We start from the raw sequence: 22,375 nt of genomic DNA, 5'->3' as shown, positions 1-22,375 counted from the left end.
TACAATCACAAATCATCCAGGTTGTCTCGTCATATCATTCTCTGAACTATGGGTATCAGAAGAAAGGGAAGGAAGTTAAGAGATTCTTTATGTGTTTGAAAGCTAAGTGTCCGACACAGGCTCCCAGCCTGTCCTAAAGCAGAATCTGTGGCATCCATGTTTTAACTCAAAGTGTGCATGTTCCAATACAGCTGGCCCCTCTGTCTGAACTGTGTGTCAATATGGATTCCTGTTGGTTTTGGCAACACAATCCAGTCTATAGACAACCACCTGAGTGCAGTCAGAGCGTGACCTTGATGAGGACTGAGGATTCTTGTCCCATTGCTGGGATTGGCTTATGATCCCTTTGTCTCTATGGGTTATCTATTTGCTTCCTCCAGCACTGCCCCCCTCCCCCATCCTACCTCTCTCCCTTCCCTGACTTTTGTACTCAAAAATCTTTCTGAGGTCCCTTCTACATGTGACATGCGTAATGCAATTAACCAGTTAATTGCACAATTCATTTAAATTAGTTGCATGTGTCATTTATTAGGACTGTGCAAAATTTTGGCAGCCGTTTTGTTTCAGAGGTGTTTCGCCTGTTTCAGTCCCCAAAACACTGAATCCAAAATGAAACAAAACTGTCCAAAACATTTCAGAAATATTTCAGATATTCTGGAGGCACCCCTCAGGCTAGATATCTGGAGGCACTACTTCACAGTCAGGGCAGCTAGGATCTGGAACCAACTTCCAAGGGAAGTGGTGCTCGCTTCTACCCTGGGGGTCTTCAAAAGGAGAGTAAATAATCACCTAGCCAGGATCGTTTGACCCCAGCACTCTGTCCTGCCCGTGGCAGGGAGTCGGACTTGATGATCTGCTCAGGTCCCTTCTGACCCTACCTACTATGAAACTACGAAATAGTCCAGCACAGCCCTGCAGCCCTCCAGGAGGCTGGGACCAGGATGGGGATGGGGATGGGGATGGGGAGCCACAGGGGCTTCTCCCATGGCTCCCCCCGCTGAGGCAGAGGCAGGCACAGCCGGAGGAGCCACAGAAGAATCTGCAGCCACCCGACTGTGTCTACCTCTCCCTGGCCAATCCAAATCAGCGCCGAAACTCCAAAACAGAGCCGGCCGAATTGAAATGGAACAGTGATCCAAAACACCAAAACGAATCACTCTCCTCCAAAACGGCCAAATCCAAAACCGAAACTAAACATAGCAGTTTTGCACTATGTTTATAAATTTATAAACATTTTTATAATTTATAAATTATCATACCATAAAAGAGGTCCATCAAGGTATAAAGTTATAGATGGAAAATGTGTACTAAATTTATAGCTGATTTCTATCCAGCTTTAATTTACACGTGTAGCAGGATCACCACCTGTAGCTGGGAGCCCTGTTAGCTGACAAGGCTCCCAGATGCAGGGGTTCACCATACGCAGCCAGACCTGGGAGTCCCACAGCTGAGGGGACTCTCTGCCCCAACAGCACCCCACGGGCTGCTGGGAAGAAGAGTCCCACCGCTGACAGGAAACCCGAGTCACATCAGCTGCAGGACTCTCGGCACTGGCAACTGCGAGAGCTTGCTTTTTACTGCAAGGAGGAAGTACAATTATGTGGATTGTACTTTATATCCCACTGTGCTTTTACCTGCATGTATAGAGGGGCCCTGAAAAACTGCTCTGTGCATGTCCTCTTGCAGCATCTCTCTGATGAAGTGAGCTCAGACTTGCAAAAGCTTATGTGTCTGTGATTTAGTAAGCCTATAAGATGTTACAAACCAGTTCAGTGGCTATATTGGAACGTACTTCCTGACAGGCATGAATCACCTTACTGTAGTAATGATACTATTAGACACTTATTTAAAAGAGAACAAACCTGTAGGTTTACCTACCTTCTTGACAGAGCTCAAAACTACCATAATTAAAAACTCTTTCCTGTACCCAGTTACCTCATTTAGAGCTAGGTAATGTGTTGCTGCGTTGCACAACATTGAGCAGTGTACGCATGACCAAACTTAACTTAGAAAAGCAATTTAATTAAATATACAAAGCATTTAAATGATAGTAAGGCTGTGAAACAAATCAAAACTGAAAAATGGAATGCTCAAACTTAAAGCTGAAGTGGTCTAGAATTAACAATGCTGTGTCTGTCTTCTGTTCTCTATCAGCTTCTCTAAACAATGGCATAAGATACTGTTGTAATGGAGAATACATTAGACCTAGTTTTGCATTTCATGAGTACTGATATTTTGTTACAGATTTAAGGGGTTTACGCTTTTTTGTTTAATCCTACTTATAACTGCATCAGACATGTCAAGTGTTAAGATCCCTACATTAATCAGAATTTCTCTTGAAACATTCAGTGTAATTATCTGTAACTTACACATTTGCTAGTATAGCACAGAGTGAAATGATGAAAATTGACTATCAGACTTTTAACTTTAATGAGGGTTTCTAAGGTGCTGATTACAATAAAAGTTATTTTACATGGAAGGAAATTTTCTGAACATAATTTTTTCACTGTGGAGTAATTAGGCAAAAGTACTTTTTTGAGACAACGACCATTTAATGAAGTAAATACTCTGAAACCAAGAGAAGAATTAAGTTTTCATTTAACACTTCTTACATGAAGTGTAGGTATTAAAAGTCCTCATATAAACCAGGTCCCAAACCAAAGATTAAAGACTAATGCCTGCCCAACCCTACAAAAACTAGTTTACAGGTCTCTGGTCCTCGCATCTGGATAAATGTCAAAGTATCTAAACCACTAAAGGCATCTCCATGCTATAGGCATGCTACAGATTTTTACATGCAATTCAGGACAAAGCACTCTACCATCCAAACACCGACACTTAAGCACCTGGTCACATGCATGTTAAACCTATGCTCCTGTGCTCAGCTGGAAGCATCAAAAAAGGTCATAAAACACCTGTGCACACACCTGCCTCCCCACTTTGAACTGAAAATATAGCTAAGGCGTGGCAGATACGCTCACGCTTAGTAGTCCTACAGTTCCTGGGAAGTGCCAAGTTCCAACACTTCTACCTACCTTCTACTCACCTCTTACAACTCAGAGGCTACCTGCCAGTTTATACATGCCTGGTAAGTATTCAACTATTCCTTTCTATATAGTATATTAGTATGTTCCTTTTCCTGCAGTTAAAACCAGCTCTACCAAAACGTTAAAAAGCCAATACTTTTAAAAAAGAAAAAAAAAAAAAAAAAAGCTTACCATGCCCTAATTGGGCAGGGGAGCTATCTAGGTTTCTAATTAACTTCTGACAAGTCATTGAAAAAGCAAGATTTTAGGAGAAGCATCTGAAATCTGTATGTATATATAGCCATCCTGAAGAAGTAGACTGAGGTAGGAAACAACTTAGTAAAGTTAAGAAAAGTGACTCAGACACCTAACAAATTTCCACCACTAACTTAAGAACTTGACTGCTGGGGGGGGGGGGGGGCAGAATTTTTGTTCAACAAATTAGGATGCGAATTTATAGTGTATTAGCTGTAACTCTCCAAATGGATGCTCTTTACACATACTCATTAGTAGGGGTGCACTGATAGAGATTTTTGGGGCCGATAACAATAGCTGATTTTTAAAAGGAGGCATATTGGGTAATACTGATACGATTTCTGATACGCAGCCTGGCAGCTTGAAGAGCAGTGTCTGGCTGGTAAATCTGTTGTGGTAGAAGGGGAGAGGGAAGGGAAAGGAAGGGGCGTGGGGGGGCACATCAAGGTGGCACTGGATGAGGAGGGGTTATGGGGGAGTGCAGCCACCCCAAAATTCACCATAGCGCTCCCCCACCCCCTTCTCTCAGCATCACCACCATCCACCCTGAGCACAGCCTGGCCCAGCCCCAGCTGCAAAAAGCCCAGCGAAGCCCCAGACAAGCCGCAGCTCCATCCTGCACCCTGCTCCACCCTGCTGCCCAGCTGGGTAGTGCCTGCCCCAGGCCCACTGGGGCTTTGATCATGGGGGCCTTGGTCTTTCAAACTGCCCTGTTTGCTGCCCCTGTTCCCTCCAAACTTCAACCTCAGCTTCACTAAGACAGTCACCCAGGATTCTTGAAAACAAGACCCTCAAATAGCATGGGTAAACAAAGTTTCTCAGAGGTGACATGATGACCTGTATGATGCTGAGCATTTGAAGTATTAAAAAAGAGAAGGGGGAGCAGGATAGGGAAAGAGGAGACAAGTATATCTTAAAATTGCTTGTGTACAATCAAAGGAACAGGAAGCAGAACTAGACACAACACAGAATGTTGTCTGAGCAACTTCTCACTCTTCTGACTACCACATTTTAGTCTCTAGTACCATCAATGCCAGTAATCTCTCTTCTACATTACCATAGTAGATTTTCTCTCAACCTCTGGCCCGCCAAACCCTTGCATTTGGCCCACAGGCCTCCCCTTGGGTCTGAAAATTCAGTAGCAGGGGAGCAGCGACCATTAATAACACCACCCTGCCCCCTGCCAAATCCTCAAACCCCATTCCCTGTCAAGCTAGTCAGAGCCAAGCTCTTCAGGGCTGGGCCACAACCCCCCACACCTGAATCAGAGCCAGACCATACCTCCTTCCCTCCCACAGGGGCTAGGCCAAGCCCCTTTCCACCATGGGGCCAATTGAGATCTGACCATGCACCCCTTCCCTCCTGCCCGGACCCGGCCGCACCACTTCCCCCCCCAGCCCCAGGCTGGGGCACACCCCTCTTCCTTCTCTGTGAGGCCAAGTTAGAGCCTAGCCACATACCCCTTCCCCCACGAGGCTGGGCCACACCTCCTTCCACCCATAGGGCTGTGTTGGGGCCCAGCCACACCCTCTTTCCTCCTCAGGGCTAGGTATGCCCCCTTTCCTCTCCACTGGACTGGGTCAGGCTCCTTTCCCCTGTGGAGCTGCACTGAAGCCAGCCTGTCTCCCATCATCACCCCTCTCTCCATGCAGGCAGATGGTGCCCAAGCCAAATCAGAAGCACTAGCTGGATCTGGCCCACAAACAGACCTGACTCTGCCAATCCAGCCCACAGGGCAAGAAGGTTGGATGTCACTGCTCTAGATTGATCTGTCCCTTAATACCCTCTCTAACATGCACCATTTATTAGTTTAGAGATGCCAGAGGAAACATCTACAACCAACAATGTCCTTAGTGCATACAGAGTCTTCTGACTTCATCCTTTAGGTCTTACACTAAAACCTAGACCTGCACTTTAATGCATACATATGTAGAGGAGAGAAAATTACAGTTATGATTTTGAATTCTTTATATTGCAATATTAATATTCTTTTATCAAAGATTTTTGTATGGAAGGCAGTTTCATAATCACCTGCTTCATAATCCCCTGGTTCTGGATTATTTTTACAGTACAGTCACAACCTTGTGGAATTAGAAAGCACGCAATTTTCTGCAAAATCATGCTCCAAATCTCATCCTTCATTAAGAAAGTCAAGTTCCTATCTCTCATGGTTATAAAGAACCTCTAAAATATGAACCAAATACAAATAATTCCCAGGAGGGGTGAATTTATCTAAATAAATGCAACATTAGATCTTAAACCACTTAATGTACATACAGACCAACCCCTTTAGACCACCCCTTTAGTCTGCAAAACTAGAAAAAAACAGTTCTGAAAAGTGAACTACCCTGCTCCTGTCTCTCAAATTACTATGGATTCCAACAACAGTCAAAGGTTTTGGCATTTTTCCAAGATATTACAGAATTCAGCATGTTTGCAGAATTTAATTATTTTAGCTAAACCAGGAAAACAACTCCTTTTGTTTTCTATTTTTCTGCTCTGCTAGGATGAACCTACGACCACCTTTTTCTTCGCAACTTTCCCTGTAAAAGGAATTACTTGAATTACAGTGCATGCTTCCTCCCTGTTCTATAGCACTAGACAAAGGGTCAGGGACCTAGAACTACAGACCAAGTGGCAGCCAGGAAAGAGAAAGGAGTCGGATTGCCCAAAGAATGCAATACGAGTCAAGGCCAGCGGAGCCGAGAACTCATGAAACTGCTTACAAGCTTCCCCCTTTCCCCAGGATTTACAGAGCAGAAAAGATGATGATTCTGAGCCTCAGTACCCAGACATCATTAACTGCTATGGGTCAGAAGGCTGGGACATATGAAGAAAATAAGAAAAATCTATTAGAAAAATAATTATAGCTTATAATAATTACTGATAAAGCATACTTTAATGAGCATTTCAACTCTGAACCACAGCCAATTTGTGTATGTACGTGGGAGGGGTGGGGATATAGGGGATTTCACAGGCCTATGATACAGCTGTCAGAATTTAAGCAGCGTTGAGGTGTTGTTGTAAATGTAGATGGGCAACAATTTTTTTTTTTTTTTTTAAATAATATATTTTAATGGAGCAACTGCATAGCTGAGACAAGTTTTTTGGCTTACCTGAATTTAAGGAAACAATGAAAAAGTCCAATTATGCCACAGAGTACTTGGAGCTCAGCCCATAATTTTAACTGCTAAAAATAAACGTCACCTCTCCTACCCCAAAAAAAGGTTCTCTATCTGTGGGTTTACTGTTTACGTCTGAAGTAACTGAAAAACAAAACTAGCAGCCTAACACGCCAACGTACAATAGATGCTGTTATTCGAATACAGAGATCAGGGGGCAATACAAACCTGAGATGATTTTTTATTTCTTTTTACAACAAAAAAGTGAAGTGGCAATCATTTGGATTGGAAAAAAACGCAATATACCATCTACATAAGAGCCACCTTACTCAAGTTGGGCTTTTGGGACTGCAGGAAATAAACTGTGGCAGACACATTTTACCTAATAATTTCCTGTGACATAGATCTGTTAATTTTAGAAGTGATTCATGCTGAATCGTTTGAAAAATCCCTCCCTAGTAATTATTTTGTGTCTGCAGTGCTTTCCATCATTATGTTCTTTTGCTAGAAAAGTTTTTTCAAGTGTTTTTTCATAAGGAAATGCGTGCATTACTGAGACAGACTCAGTAAAGGATCTTCAATAGCCGATTGTGCACAAAGACAAGAGAGCAAAAAACCTCTCACTAATAATTTCTGACTTCTACCTCATTTAGACTGAAACAATTTATACTAAAACAGATTTATAAGTACAATTTATGTTCTGTAGAAACAATACTAAAATTTCAACTAATGTTACATAATAAAGTCCTTCTAACTATATTTCTGTTTATCCATTTCTTGGTATCACAGTTTATGGAGAACTGCCTCTTCTGGTGCACAGCTCCTTGTGGTAGCTGCATGAATCAAATACCTTTTCCATCACCATAAAGAACACATGCATATACTAGTGTGAGTTCCATGCACATTTATACCAGTGATCACATCTCACTTTTGAGATCACAGTCTACTGCGTAAACTACCCAGTCTCCAATCTAAAAAGCAGCACTTTTGAAAGAGACTGATACTGTACAATAGATTAAATATTAGTGTGCTCAATGTCAAGCAGCATGCACATCCGTTAAGGCTGTTAAATTTTTCAGTGTCCAATGGAATTCCCTACTTATCTTTCTCAACACAGACCTAAATACTGCAATAGACCCCATTTGTGTAAACTGAGAGCAAACTATTGCCATAAGCATTTTGATTTAATAGTATATCATGGGCCACTTTTCCTCAACTTGCACATGCATAAATGACTATACAAGACAAAAGGCAGTACCAAATCAAACTTGCTGGATTTCTATTTGCAATCAGTATCTAAATGGGTAATCCTCATCAACTTGTTACTCAATACTACAAAAAAGTAGGTAAGATATGATGGTTGTACAACATTATCAAAAAAGTTTAAATATTTAAATTCTGACCTAGTATGCATTTAATTAAAATTTACTTACATCACAGTACTAACTTGCATCTTCCCAGTTCTTTTGAAGGAAGTGCTGAACATGTCAGTCTACCCGAAGCCTGGGCCATAAACATCTGCTACTCTTCTCTGTTTTAAAAAGGCAGAAACCTGAAACAAAACAAAAATTTGAATGCAAACCCCCAGTAAGTGTTCATAAAATTTGTAAAGTTGAATATTCAGAACTCTCAAAGTAATAAAATAGTAATAGTGTTCAGAATCCCTGAAAACCTGGTATAGGAAACAATACTCTCCCCCCATTATAAGCAGAAAAAAAAAAAATACACCATGTAGCTCATACAATGGAAAAATGTTTGAGACTGTTAGAAGATGCCACATCTGGTCAGTGTAGCAAGTGGCATTTCACCTTGTAACTCCTCTTTTTGCAGCAAGAAAGCATTCATAACTTCTGCATCACCCCCAGAAAAATACAACACAGCACTGGGATAATATTTATTCTGATTTATAACCAAAATCTGACAACAGGGGCTAACTTCCTTTACTTCTCCCTACCCTGTAACAAACACCTCAGTACTGGTACCATTCTATCACCAATATCCTCACTAAGATAGAGAAGCATCCTGTCTGCTTCTGTCAGCCCACACTTCAACATACATTGCATCTGTTAATAACCTTTTGCAAAAACTGTAGTTTCACTTCATTCTTCAAAGTATAATAAAATGCCCCCAGCTTGGTAACCATTTGTCATCAGATGTCAGAGGACTAACCATGGATGGTGTCAGTATCAATGTACAAAGAGATTAAAAAACTATTTAAGGTGCCTATTAGGAAAAATCAACTGAATTTTAAAAACAGATGCATTTTGTAATCTCTCTTCACCAACAAAAAACCAATAAGAACAAGTTTTATATAATTATGTAATCCACGATCATGAATTACTGCCTTAATTTTATGCCTTTTCAACAAAACAAAACAAAAAAATCTCTCTGTTTCTCTCTATTTTTGATGGTTTGGGAGTATTTCACAGATAGCTCCTGTGTAAACTGGCCAACACAACATTATACAATAATTTATGTAATGTAAATCAGAAATCACTAAAAGTGCAACTCCACTCTGCCTGCTCTCTCTCAGAATTACGAGAGGGCAAATTCAACTCATTTCAATTTTATTTTTAAAAAGTGATAAATGTTTTGGGTTTAACAAGGCCTTTAAAATTATGCAAACCATAACAGAGATACCTTCGTAGGAAACCCTGGTGCTTGCAAAAGAAAAAAATATATATATTATACTTCCAGTTAAATCAGCAAAAACTGGATTGAGTTGCCTTTTGTTTTCAGGTTTTTAAGATTAAATAAAGTTTTCAAATCAGTATTTTTATGTTGCATAAATCAGACGCAAACACTTACGTGTTGTCACAACACAGAGCAGACTTCAAAATGTGTACTACAAACAACAGTTAAATTTACAATAGTGATGAGAAACTGTACCTGCCACCAAAGAGGTAAACATGGCACAGTACTCCTGGGTTAAGTGCAGGACTGACCCAATCATCCTGCTGAAGGATATAGATCTCAAGGTTTTGTAATCATTCTGACTCAGTTACTTCCATCATTAATGACCATAAACCCAGAAATAAGAACAAGGAAAAAACCCATGGGGAGTGGGGGGGAAGGTGGAGAACAGCGTGGTTAGCACAAGAAAGAATAAATAAAATAGTAAATTGTTACTTTGCTGTTAAAATTCATTCAGATTCACTACTCAAAATTGAGTTACAGGTAACAGAAAAGCGTTGCTGTTTCTAAGAAAAAAAGAAGACTGGCTAAGAACATGGCAGGAAGGAGGGTAAGCAGTTCACCTGCTTAGCACAGCAGATGAACAGAACCAGTACCATGATGGCCTGTGGAGCTCACATGTTGAACTCCGGAAAAGAGATTTGGGAGAAATATGCATATACCAAAATTCTAAATCTGGAAACAGAACGTTATTGCAATAAACATGACAAATTGCTTACAGTTATTTGTGCCTGCTGCTTTACAAGCCACTTTGAGACAAAGGGCAAGGCAGCTCAGAGAAGGACTTGAAGGTTTAAGAAAATCAAAATGCAGACAAGCATTTAACACCAAAAAGTTTTCTAGCACTCTGCCACTAACTCTGTCATCCAGCTGGTTAGATTACAGCTTGTTAGTAATCCATCAAAGAGCAACATCAAGTGGGAAAAAACGCAAGGGCAGACAGCACCATGGAACGTGCAAGGTACAATTCGGAGAGTTTCTGGCTTCCACAAAGTAAGTGGAAATAGTTCAGGCACAAAAAGAAATGGGACTTTATGGTCTGATGAGACACTGTGAAGCCACTGAGACAAATGAAAAGTGGATGTCTGAATGAACTTGCTTAGGGAATTTTCCTTTCCTCATCTTGTTTACCGGCTGTGTGGTATGCTGCATATTCTGGGGAGACAACAAATTGGTACTCTTGGCTCCAATACTGCTGTCGTTTAGGCAAACTCGAACTCAGCAAAGTGAAGCACTTCTTTCCATAGGATACAAAACAGTGAAGAAAGCAGACTGGTGTCCAAGCTCCAAACCAACCTTTAGACCTCCCCACTCCCCCCTCCGACCTCAAAATGTTACCAGAGCAGTAAAAAAAAAAAAAAAAGAAAGAAAGAAAGAAAGCAAATATAAGCTGCTAGTTTAGTAATGAGTAAGAAATGACTCACTTCACCACTCATTCACAGGATACTGCCTTTATTTAAATACACCTTAAAATATGCTCTAGTGTTGTTACCAACAGCTTTTGAGTGTGATAAACAGATCTGTTCCAGTACATTCCACAAAGAATAGTCCAATAGTCTGAGTTGGTCTAATAAAAGCCATCAGATTTACCCAAAGAGCCTCGTCTTCCAGTAGTCTAGTGTTCCATGTTCACCGTAAAGCACTGAACTTTGAGCAAAACAATAGACGCCTTACTAAATGTCAAAATTGATTAGTTTTTTCCCTTAGTTCCAAATACTCATTCCACAAAACACTTCCTATAATCCTCCTTCCCCCACCCCCCCCACAAAACTTTTCATTGCATTGCATTACATAGCATAAATAAATGATTATACTGGTCAGTTAGCATCATTTCTGGGCTGCAAATCAGAGATGGGCAGGCACTAAGATGCAGCCACCCCAACACCTACTTTTCCCCACAGCGGCTGGGGAATAGCACAGCTGCCAAAGCTCCAGGTCCCCAGGCAGGATCAAATGGCTCTGTGGGCCAGATCCCAGGTGCAGACTGCCGACCCTTGAACTAAATGAAAACCTGGAACATTTCAGGTGTATCTAATATAATTCTCTGGGTAGCATAGCAGCATAGTAAAAACAGTTCCACTAAGCTCCTCTGGTATAGACCCTCTAAAGAAAGGAAAAATAGCAGTCTGAAAATATTGGAAGGTTTCCCCACTAAGGAGAAATTAAATTGTTTGCACGAAAACAGATGGTCAAATTAGAGAGAAACTTACACTGAATGTAAGTTAAAAACATTATTAATTGTCTTCTCCCAAAAGAAATGAAAGCCCCACTGTTAACACCATTTAATTTTCCTGAACGAGGCAGCTGAGACCAAAGATGTGTCAGTGTTCGAAAGTTTTACTGGTAGAACATTTGCTAGCACAGTGTTTCTGCCAGTGCTTTGTTGGTAGAGCATGTGCGCATCTGCATGCTTTTACCAACCCTGGCACAGTGTAAAAATCACTTTAAGAGCAAGCCACAGAATTCTAGTTTGCTGCTTTTACACAACACTGTGCACCTGGCATTAGTATAGATTAAAGATGCCACGTATGCATGTGATGGGGAGGGATGTTGATCTGGGTCTCAGTATTTCCATTTTGTCTGACCTGGTAAACAGAACACGAGTTTTTAAAAACATAATTGCATTGAGTAATACTAAATAACAAGCACATTTAATAAATTCTGAAGCTTATTAAAACTTTTTTTTTTAAAGTACAAACTGTTAATTACTCCCACACTAAATCACAGTTGTATACTGTCATACATAGCTGTTTTCCTTTTCTCCACTAGTATGGAGTGGTAAGGATAAATATAGTGCTAGACTGGCACTTTACCGACACAAAGTGTTTATGATGCATGGCCTTGGGAATACTGAATTGCCCGTGGAGTACACTGGCTTCCAGGATGAAGATTTTCAGGTACATGCTTTATAACATTTAGCAACCTCTTCCTTTAACAATGTTTAGATTACATGTGTCACATACAAATCAGGTAGACTGACTGGCCATTTCAATTATTTGCAAAGTTGTTTAAATCTTCTGTTTTGATTTTTATGCTCAGATATCAGTGTCAGTATATTTGTTTATATTTTCAATTATCTGATTTGTTAGTCTGCTTAAATATTTGTACCTTACTGTCAAGGTATGAGGATCCCTGATTCTCATTTTTATAAGTTTATCCAAGGGTGTCAAACTCAGCCTGCCCTATGGGCAAGATGAGAGTTAGTAGGCTGGTCTGTGGGCCACATCAAGCCTAGATGGAGCCAGAGCACTAATAATATAAAAGAAATTTGATACCATTTTGATGATAAGACCTATTTTCCATAAAACCATAATCGACTGGCAATAACTATGTTACCCTCTTAATTCCTAACTGCTGCACATATCAGCCACCTCATGATTTGACTAAATCAGTGTCAGGCTAACTACTTGCATTAGCCTGTTTACCTTTTTAATTCTGGTATGAGTAGGTTGTTTCCACTCCTCTGGTCCCCCTTCCCCTCCTCCCCACCCCCGCAAGGTTTCAAGATGTTTTTTTTAAAATCAAACAGTCTATTAGAAGTCATCAGACACTTATACTCAGGTATCATGTTTAACAGCTTCTTTTTATTACCCACTGTCATTACTGAAGGAATAGAAAAATCTCTCATTGCTACAATAACACTTTCTGGTTTTTTTATTCCAAACAAAATATTTTTAAATACTTTGTCCTTCCATACATCAGGATTGATAACTTTATCACCCCTATGCAACATCAGACCTAGACCATTATTAGAATTTAATTTGTTCCCAATGTACTTAAAGAATTCCCTCTAATTATCCATAACCTTAGTGGTTTCACCAACATCCTTAGCTTCCCTTTTAATTACCTGCATTTCTTATCAAGTTCCCATTTTTTCTTTTACAATAATTAATTTTCACTTCCACTTTTAACTCCTCTCCTAACCATACAGATGTAACAAAAACAGCCTTCTTATGTGATGGCAGAATGACAGACTTCAGACATCTTTCAAAGTGTTCTTCAACAACCCCAGTTAGTATTCATGATCAAAATAACACGTGTTCACTATGTTGTGCCTACAAATCAAGGACTTTCCCACAGAAACGAATCACCTATTCCAACTGCATCTCTTAGATCACCAAGGAAACTCATGCTTACTCCATCTCTGATCTGATCAGACTTTAACTGTTTATTGCTCTGTGGCAGCCATTTCTTTTTTTCCCCTTAATGTAAAAAATGTAATCTTTCAAACGTCTTCAGAACCTAAGTTACTGATAAGTAAAGGAAGGACAGGTGGGGATTTTCTTCTCATAATTTCAAACTACTTATAACAAATTGAATCCATCTGATCCTTATGACACAGCCTGCTACTTAGTGGTTCAAATCAAAGACTCTTCTTTTTCATTGACAGAGAAAGATCCTAAATCTATTTAGAGCAAAAGAAATGTCATTTTTAGCACAAGGTTGCAACATTTCAGCTGCTACTCACATAAAAAGGATTCTCTTAAATGATAAAAATCACTGGCCTGTTTTTCATAAATAAGGCAGCAGGTTTGTTTCATGAACTCTTTAGTCCCATCAAGCATATTAATAAAGTGACTGAAAACACAAAGCACAGCCCTAAGGACAGGGTTCACAAAAACTGGTATTTTAGAAAACAAGATTCACTGAAAACAAACCCATGATTAATAAAAATTAAAAACAGCATTACCAAGCTGATATTCCAATTCATTATCCAAAATATTTACATATATTAAAAGAAAAACAAAATTGTGAAAATAAGCAATAGCTATATCGTAACTAATAAAAATTAACTTCAGTGTTGATGCAGACAAGTCATTCATATAAATTCAATACACAGTCACTAATAACTACAGATTTTTTTCCGTGATGAAAAATCTTTTTCCTGGTCTAATTTTAACTAATAGGATTTAGCAAAATCACACTTCCCCTTCTTGTATATCCCATAAAATCCTTTCAGTTCTAGTATTTTATGCCACTTAACAGAATTATCTGTACAAACAAGGATAAATGTTCAACATTCATTGAGAAAGCTACAGTACTTGATTTCCTAAAGCACAACCTGAAAATGAGCCATGTCATCAGTTACTGTGCTCATAATTCAATTGCCAAATACTACACCAAATGTATTGAGTAGTAAATACTATAACTCATCAGTGTTTGAAGACTTCTTTCAAAAAAATCCATAGATTCAGATGTCTTTTCTTCATGCACAGGGGTCCTTCTGATACCCAACTCCCACTAATGTACATGAGAGTAAAGGTGTGTCAATCAAGTATGCTCAATAATCACTCATTAATACCTCTTCTCCCCCAACTGCATTTACAAATGCAACAAAAATTCTCTCTTAACTCTAGATTTTCATGTGTGTCAGTTGCCAGACAGAAATATAAAAGGCCATATTGAGGAAATGGTTACTTACCTATACAGTAATATGCATATGTATATTCCACATAAAGTGCATTTGAGTTAGAGGATTTTTGGTCAGAAGTACTCATTTGAGTAATGCTCTTCTTTTTGCATGCATTCTCTCTCTAAACAAAGGGCATAAAAAGTGTGCGATGACCCTAATTACAACAAGCTCCTTCACCATACAGAGAATTTAAAATGATGAGACTGCAGTAACAAGGATGGGAGCCAAGATGTGGAATACACATAAGGACAACACATCTAAAGGACTTAACTAACCATTTCTTTCTAAATTCAGGGGACTGTATATTTTGTTGTTGGCGATTCCCAAGCAGTAACCCTTGTTGGTGGTGCGTCCCAGAATTCTAGCCAAACAGTGAACATACAATAGCTTTATGAAATTCACAGCCTTTCCAAAAGCATGAGCAACGTCTCAGTACTGTGTAAACATGTAGATAAAGGATCATGTTACTGCTTTGCAGGTGTCTACAATCAGTTATTCTAAATATACTACAAAAGATGACCAAACCTTTGTTGAAGGTTTTTTTGTTGTTTTTTTTTACAAGCCAACTGGTATCAGTTTGAAAGACTGTGATCCAGTTGGAAATTCTTTATAAAGAAACTGCTTTTCCCTTGACTTCTGCTCTCTATTTACTACAAAAATCCTAAGATTTTGAAGTGTTTAGTCTTATGCAGAAAGCAGAATGTTCTTAGTACATCTAAGGAATACAATCTCTTTCCCATTATCTGAGTGGGATCTAGGGATAAAGAATGATACTAAGTGGCTTAAAACTAACATTCAAATACCACATTAGATAAAAACTTCGGGTACAGTTTATAATTTATTCTTATGAGAAACATTATACACATTATGCAACATTATTGCTTGTACTTCTTTCACTCTTCTCATATTAATTACCATGTGGCCAGGCACACATTTGAAGTGCACTCCTAAGATGTACTCGCACCTTCTTGGCTGCCCTTCAGCCCCAACACCCCCTCTGTCATTTGCTGTTTGACTGAGAAACAGCTGAGATATGCCAGGAACCAACTCCTTGGCCTCCAGTACTTCAGCCTTACCAGTCTCACTCAGGTCCTGCCAGCAATTAGCAAAGGGGATTTTGCCAACTAAAAGAATCACCCCCTTGTCTGGTCACTACTCAGTAAAAGACAGTTAGTCTCTTCCTGCCAATATGGTTAAATGCTCTGAGATCACAGCTATCAGTGACAATAAGTTATCATAACAGATAACAACAAGAGATATTAGAGAAACAAAAATGAACATATAAAAAAAAAAGTCAGTAACCATGTGTTAAGATAAGCAGCAGAAATATAAGAACAAACAAAAGAAAATAGAGCAATGATTTCACCTTATTCCTGCATCTTAGCCATAAGCTCAAAGAATACAGCTTTACTTCTTTCCAAGCCAAAGTCCTCTTCCAGACTATTAGCTTACTTCACCCAGCTAAGCCACTGGGGCCATTTGTACATGTGCTCACCATTTTTTAAACCGTGTTAACTGATTCACATCACATAGTTCGAATGAAATTTCAATTCAAGTTAAGGGTTAATAGAAGATCATTGACCATCACAGCAGGAGGTGCTGGCTAAACACAGTGGGCGCATCTACATGTGTCACTACAGTGATGTAGTAGCTAAAAATAAGCCTGTGCTGCCTGCATGGCACAATAACAGCTGTTACTTCCCCATCATTTAGTACCAATGACAGCGCAATAACAAGGGCACCACAGGGGCACAGGTTGACCCCACCCACTATATACACTTGAGAGCCCCTTAACAGACCCACCTTGCAGCCTCTGTGTGTGAGCTTAGTGCGTTAGCGCTTGCATTAGGAGGTGATAATAAGCCTGTTTAAGCACTGCTACGTTGTTACAAACCTTCTAACAGTTATCTGAAGTGCTGTTCCAGAAACCCTAATGGGTACAATTAACCTGATAAGTTAGTCATGGTGAAATGCTGTTGGCACACTTGACTTTGAAAAGGTGATGCTTTGTATCTGATACCCTCTATTGTGATTGGCATTTGTAATGCTTATCTGCTCATCTGAGTACCTAAAGACTGTTTTTCCTAAAAGCAATGCCATATACACATTAATTAACACATTTTAAATTGCCTAACATGGACTCATTATTCAATGAGGATTGGTTAATTCAGAATGGAGCCAATTTTAATTCAGATTGCAGACGTTCATGTGTACAGCGACAGCTGTCATCCGGATTAAACATAGAAAAATGTAACATCTATCAATGGCCTAGGGGACTAAAGTACCTCATACCCAGCAAACACTGAACAAACCCCTTCTCTCCTGGCAAGATCCAAGTATGGTTTCTTATCTGGTCATTTACACACATTATCCACTAGGTCCTTGAGAAGCCTAGACTAGGCATATAATTTCTGGTAAGTACACATATTTGGGGGACAGAACTAGAAGTCTCCTCGATCCAATTGTGACCAAAAAAATATCGGCATCCTTTCAGGCTTATCTAAAAAGATATTCTCTCTCATTTAATTTCCCCCCACGTGAAAAGTCCTTCTCTGAATAACCAAGTGTTGTTCTGAAGAATCCCATCCTTTTAAAACATAAATTTGTCATTGTCTGGAAGGCATGACTCATGTGCCTCAGAGCAGATTACCAAGGGCCTGCTTGTTTGGCTACTTAACAGCCATTTCAGAAGCTAAATTTTGGATCACTTATATAGCCTGGAAACCTTGCTCTCAACCCTGCTGCTATGGGTGATCCTACCAAGAGCATATAACTCCAGACAGCATTATTCTTGAGGACACTGACAGCACACAAGCCTCTTCACCACATCAAGGTTGTGATCCATGGGAGGAACAGGTGTCACAGTGCACATAAATATAAAGGATGATATAGCTGACCACAGCTTAATGCCACCTATTTATAGAGACTACACATGCTGTATCAGTAATCCAGATTCAAGAAAACATGCACAGCTGCCCATGAATATCTCAAAATATTGTAGGGTTGACAGGGAAATGGAACAAAAAACAAATTGGAAGCAGCTCAATAGGTTAATCTATAAGCATCAATGAAAATAAATTTAAATCGCCAACAGAAACAGACTCTTGTCAGAGAAAGACTTGTCGTCACTCCCTTTAGAAACCTCATTATTGGCTGAAAAAAGAAACATTCCCTGTGCAGGTGGATAAACGGCTAGAAAAGCTGCCACATGAACTCTCAAAAAGGTTTTAAAGAGAATTCTATTTTTTTTAAACCTTTAGTAAGTAATCCTAAATGACTGAAACTTGAAATGTTGAGAGAAACAACTGATGAGGAGGCTTCCATCTGGTAAATCTTTTCAGTTCAACGAAGTGACTTGAACTTATGGAATCTTTCCTACTATGCATATTTTATGTACTCAGAGAACTCAATTATTAAACATTCAGGCACTATAAGAATACAAATGTTGCAAGATCTGGGTGTACAACATATCACTGGTTCTGGGTTATCAAGCCCAAATCTGAAGGTAATATAAATGGTGTCGGGATACATACATTCTAGAGATTGATTTATCAAACTGTCTACACAATGCCTAGTTTGTTGGAATTAACTTGGCTGCTTCCTGTTTGATCCTTCTTCTGTTTCCTGGCAATAGAAGATTGAGGGAAAAATAAACAGTAGACAGGTCAATGGGATCAGGAATTTATCTGATGCCCCTCACTCTCCAGGAATAAAGTCATTTGCATTTTCTGCATTGTAACAAACCTGGTCACAAACCAGTACAAACAGAAAGTCCCAAGGTAGAGAAAAAATAATCAAATCACTCTCCTTTATTGACCATTTGAGTCATGACCAATCACTGCTGAAACTGTCTGATGATGCACTGCTAAATTAATGTCACAAGGAATGCATATATTCCACAAACTTTATTTCTAACATCACAGTGAGAATTCCCTGTCCCCTATTTGGTTAGGTAACCAGAGAAGTCATTTTGTCAAACTTTCATCGTGAGACCTTTGAACTTCACAGGAGATAAGATTAGCAAAAAACACCCTTTTTTTTTGATCAGGGCAATAATGAAAAATGCTTTAAATGCATCAAAACTAATTTAAATCAGATTAAATTGTTTGCTTGATCACAGCCTCTCAAACACTCCAGAAACTATAGCAGTAAACTTAAGACACCGGAATTCCATCTAACTCCTGCTATAGAAGCCAAAGAAGCAAAATTGAATCAAACTATAACATGAAAAGTTGTGTTGATGACAATGAATACAAAATAAAAAAAATGTAAAGAACTGTGCAAGAACCAAGAAGCAGCAGAAAACCATGAGGGATTTGTTTTGTTTTGTTTTTTTAATATAAGCATGGTTGTACCTCATTTCATGAGCTTTCTAGGAAATGACACACAACTGAGAAGCATTTTGTTAGTCAGGAGATAGAGGTTCAAAAATACTTCCAACGCTACCATGCTGCAAAAAGCCGCCTCAACATCTACAGGGCATCTTTTACACCCCAACTTTTGGGAGAAGCAAGATGGAATAGCCAAGTGGAATGTTTTACAGAATTTTACACTGAAATTGTAGAGTGGCATTCAGGGCAACAGAGAAAAAAAATCATCCACAGTATACAGCTTTACAAAGGAGGAAAAAACACCTATGAAAGCAACCATAACCAATAGCAGGTGCTCCTGACCAACTCCAGATGAAACAAAAGTGGCTACTTATAACACACAATGAAGAACTGAAACCACATGCAGAGGCGATCAAATCTAAATTTAATGACTGCAGTCCTCAGCCAAGTTGCTAGCCTAAACACTTCATCTACAACACATGGGAGTGAAATAAAGTGGATTTTGCAAAAAAGATCCTTTTTGCCCTGATAATTCAAGTCCAGGTATGTGAAGATCCATACACAGAAACCATCCTTCTGAGGTTATGACGCCATATTCACATGTGCTCTTCACTGACAAAAATACCTAGATCCAAAGTCCGTTACATCTGTGACTTACAAACAAGTGTAGGTAGCATAAACTAAGAAACAGGTTAGGATTGGAAAAAGGAAGCAAATTTATAATACGCTATCAAATGCCTAACGCGGAAGTAGGAGGGGGAAAAACAGCCTTTTGAATCATGAATCTTCTGAATTGAAGAACGTAATAAAGGGTACAGTCCAGTGATTATTTTTCTTGTTTGTTTACTTTACATTGGTTAAACATCATTTAAGAATATCAAAATAGTATTCCCCCTTCCCCTCAAAAATAAAACAATTTTAAAAAAATATCTTCAGTTTGAAAGGTAAGGATTTTTGTGGGTGATCTCTTTTACTAGATTAATTGTATGGCTGGGATAGACTTAGACAATCTTTTGAATGTTTTTGAAATATATCTGAAAGCTGGTCTAAATCTATCCCAACCATGTAGTTGGTCCAATAAAAGAGATCACCTACAAAAATCCTTACCTCTCATATATTTCCTGAACCATCACAGCTGCCACATCACTCCAACACTACCAGCTTCAGTTTTTATTTTTCATTAAAATGTATTAACATGCATTCAAAACTAAATCACTGAACAAATGAAAGTACAGTACTAATCAGCAGTTAGTAAACCTATGTGTATTAGTTTAACTGAATGCCATTCTCTATAGATATTTTCTACAGAAAAGGCTGACTCGTGTCAAAAGAACTTCACTTCTATTTGACAATTTTAGTTTTTAAAAATATGTCTAAATTAACCTAATTGATACACATTTCAAAATATACACATAGCCGAAGTAAATAATGACATACACTTTATGAAGTAAGCCAACATCTAACAAAACATTTTTTGAAAAAGCCTGTGGTCAGGTACTCAATCATAGCCAGAAGAATATAAACCAACAATTAAAACCACAGCTGTTGAAACTGCCCACCCACTGCCAGAAGAGACCTTGAGAGCTTCAGAGATGGTCCTTAACTTCAGTTTATGTGGAATATTCCTCAGGTTACTCACTTCATTTCACAAACTGTTTAAATCACGGGTATCAAATTCATCTGGGCCCACATGTAGGACAAGTGGTGTGGGACCAGTCCACAGATGGATCAAGCCAATAGACTCCCCACCACTCATTCCTCCACACACCTGACCTAGGGGCTGTTACAGTCAATCTGGGACCCATGCTACATGAGGCGCGAAGCCTGGAGTAACAGGAATGGGCACTGTATGCAGCACAGCCTGACCAGCAGTGCAACTGCCCCAGCCACACTGTATCACATGCAGCATCCACCCCAGCAGTTTAAGGACTGCACCACACACAGTGCCTACTCCATCGAGTCCAGGACCTATGTTGCACATGGCATCTAGAAGCGCCACATGTAGCATGGTTTCTGGACCAACTGGAGTGGGCATCATACAAGGCGCACGTCCCGGAGCAGGTGCCATGCGTGGTGCAGTGTAGGCCATTATATGCAACAAAGCCACCACTCTGCCCAGACTATACCACAAGTAGTGCCTATTCCAGCCATTCCGGGATGCGCACAGGACACAGCATGGATCCCAGACTAGATGAAGAAGCTGCTAGATCGGATATGCTGGGGAAGGGAAAGAGGGAAAAGAAGGAAGTCTATAGGGTCAATCTGGCCCACAGGTTGGCCCCACACATCATGGGCACATACTGTGTCCTATATGGGTATGATCAGACTCAGCCACATCACTGGGGGCCTGATGATGAGGCTCTGCAGGCCAGATCTAGCCTGCAGCTATATGTTTGACATCCCTGGTTTACATCAGCTCCTTACCCAAAGACAATGCAGACATACATTTACTCCCACAGGCTAAGTACAGACAGTGAAAATGCCCTAGGCTGAATCAATTCAATCTTTCCAGGTTTCCCCAAGCTGCAAAGATTGCACCAAGAATGCAGTGAACTGACATGCACATTTGAATAAGGAAACACAGCCAGGTGCCTGCAGTGGCCTAAAGTAGAAGCCAGAGGGAGCTGGAGAATGCCTCATAGCCAGCCCGTCACTGCAAAGTACCCAAATTCAGCCAAGCAGAGCCCATCTGTGACTGACTGCCCAGCACACGCTCTCCAACCCTCTGCTGTGCCCACCCCACCTGCCGCAGCAAGGGAAACAGTCCCTCCAGCCCGAGACCAGTTGAATCCCCCTGCCTCGGTAGGGGTTCCCTTGTCCTGAGCAGGGTTCCCCGAACCCTGATGCCAGTGCAGAGGGGGAATTCACCTCTCCTACCACTCAGCATGGTCCAGTGCCAGCTTAGTCCCACCCAGGGGGGTAGTGGGGAGGGCAGGGAGCATTCCCTCCATCTCACAGCCAAGCCAACATCCAGCATCAGCCCACACGGGGGAACCCCTATGCCTCAGTGCGAAGTTCCCCCACCCCAGGCAGGGTTCCCCAAGCCCCAACACGGATGCAGAGACCGAATCCCTCCTTCCCACTCATCCACACAGTCCCATCACTCACACAGGGGGATCTGAACCAGCCCCAGCATGGAGGGACTGTTCCTCCCCCTACCCCCACACCCATGGAGACAGGGCTAAGCCAGCATGGGACCATACTGAGGGGAGGAAAGATGGAGGAATTCCCCCTCTGCACCACTGGTAGGCCTCAGGGGACCCTGCCCATGGTAGAGAAACCCCCACTGGGGTCCACGGATCTGGGCTGGCCCCAGCCAGGAGAGACCCGTGGGGGCAGGCAGGGCCAGCACCAGATTGTGCTAAGGAGTAGGAGGTGGGAATTCCCTTGTGGCAGTGCTTGGAGGACCTTAACTGGAGCTAATCTTGGACCCATGCTCCATAAGGCATGAAACCTGGAGTGGTAGGAATGGGCACTGCGTGTGGCACAGCCTGGCCAGTGACCGAGACAGGCCCAGGGGGAGCAGGGCTCTGT

The 22,375-nt window shown here is 40.5% G+C and overlaps 1 protein-coding gene across 6 annotated transcripts in view; it reads right to left on the bottom strand.

Annotated features, from left to right (window-relative positions):
- The window catches only part of FUT8 (fucosyltransferase 8), a 286,256-nt gene that overhangs the window by 216,038 nt on the left and 47,843 nt on the right, over nt 1-22,375 (bottom strand). For 5 of the 6 annotated variants that reach the window (XM_090033168.1, XM_090033167.1, XM_090033165.1 and 2 more), the window contains exon 2: nt 7,837-7,955. The exons of the other annotated variant lie outside the window; for it this stretch is intronic. The gene's annotated coding sequence lies outside the window, so the exon portion shown is untranslated. The remainder of the gene's footprint in view (nt 1-7,836; nt 7,956-22,375) is intronic. 6 annotated transcript variants of the gene reach the window in all.

This window comes from Crocodylus siamensis, chromosome 2 (genome assembly GCF_052110815.1).
Source record: "Crocodylus siamensis isolate JL-2025a chromosome 2, ASM5211081v1, whole genome shotgun sequence".
Taxonomy (NCBI): domain Eukaryota; kingdom Metazoa; phylum Chordata; order Crocodylia; family Crocodylidae; genus Crocodylus; species Crocodylus siamensis.
This window is presented reverse-complemented; position numbering and strand designations above follow the sequence as displayed.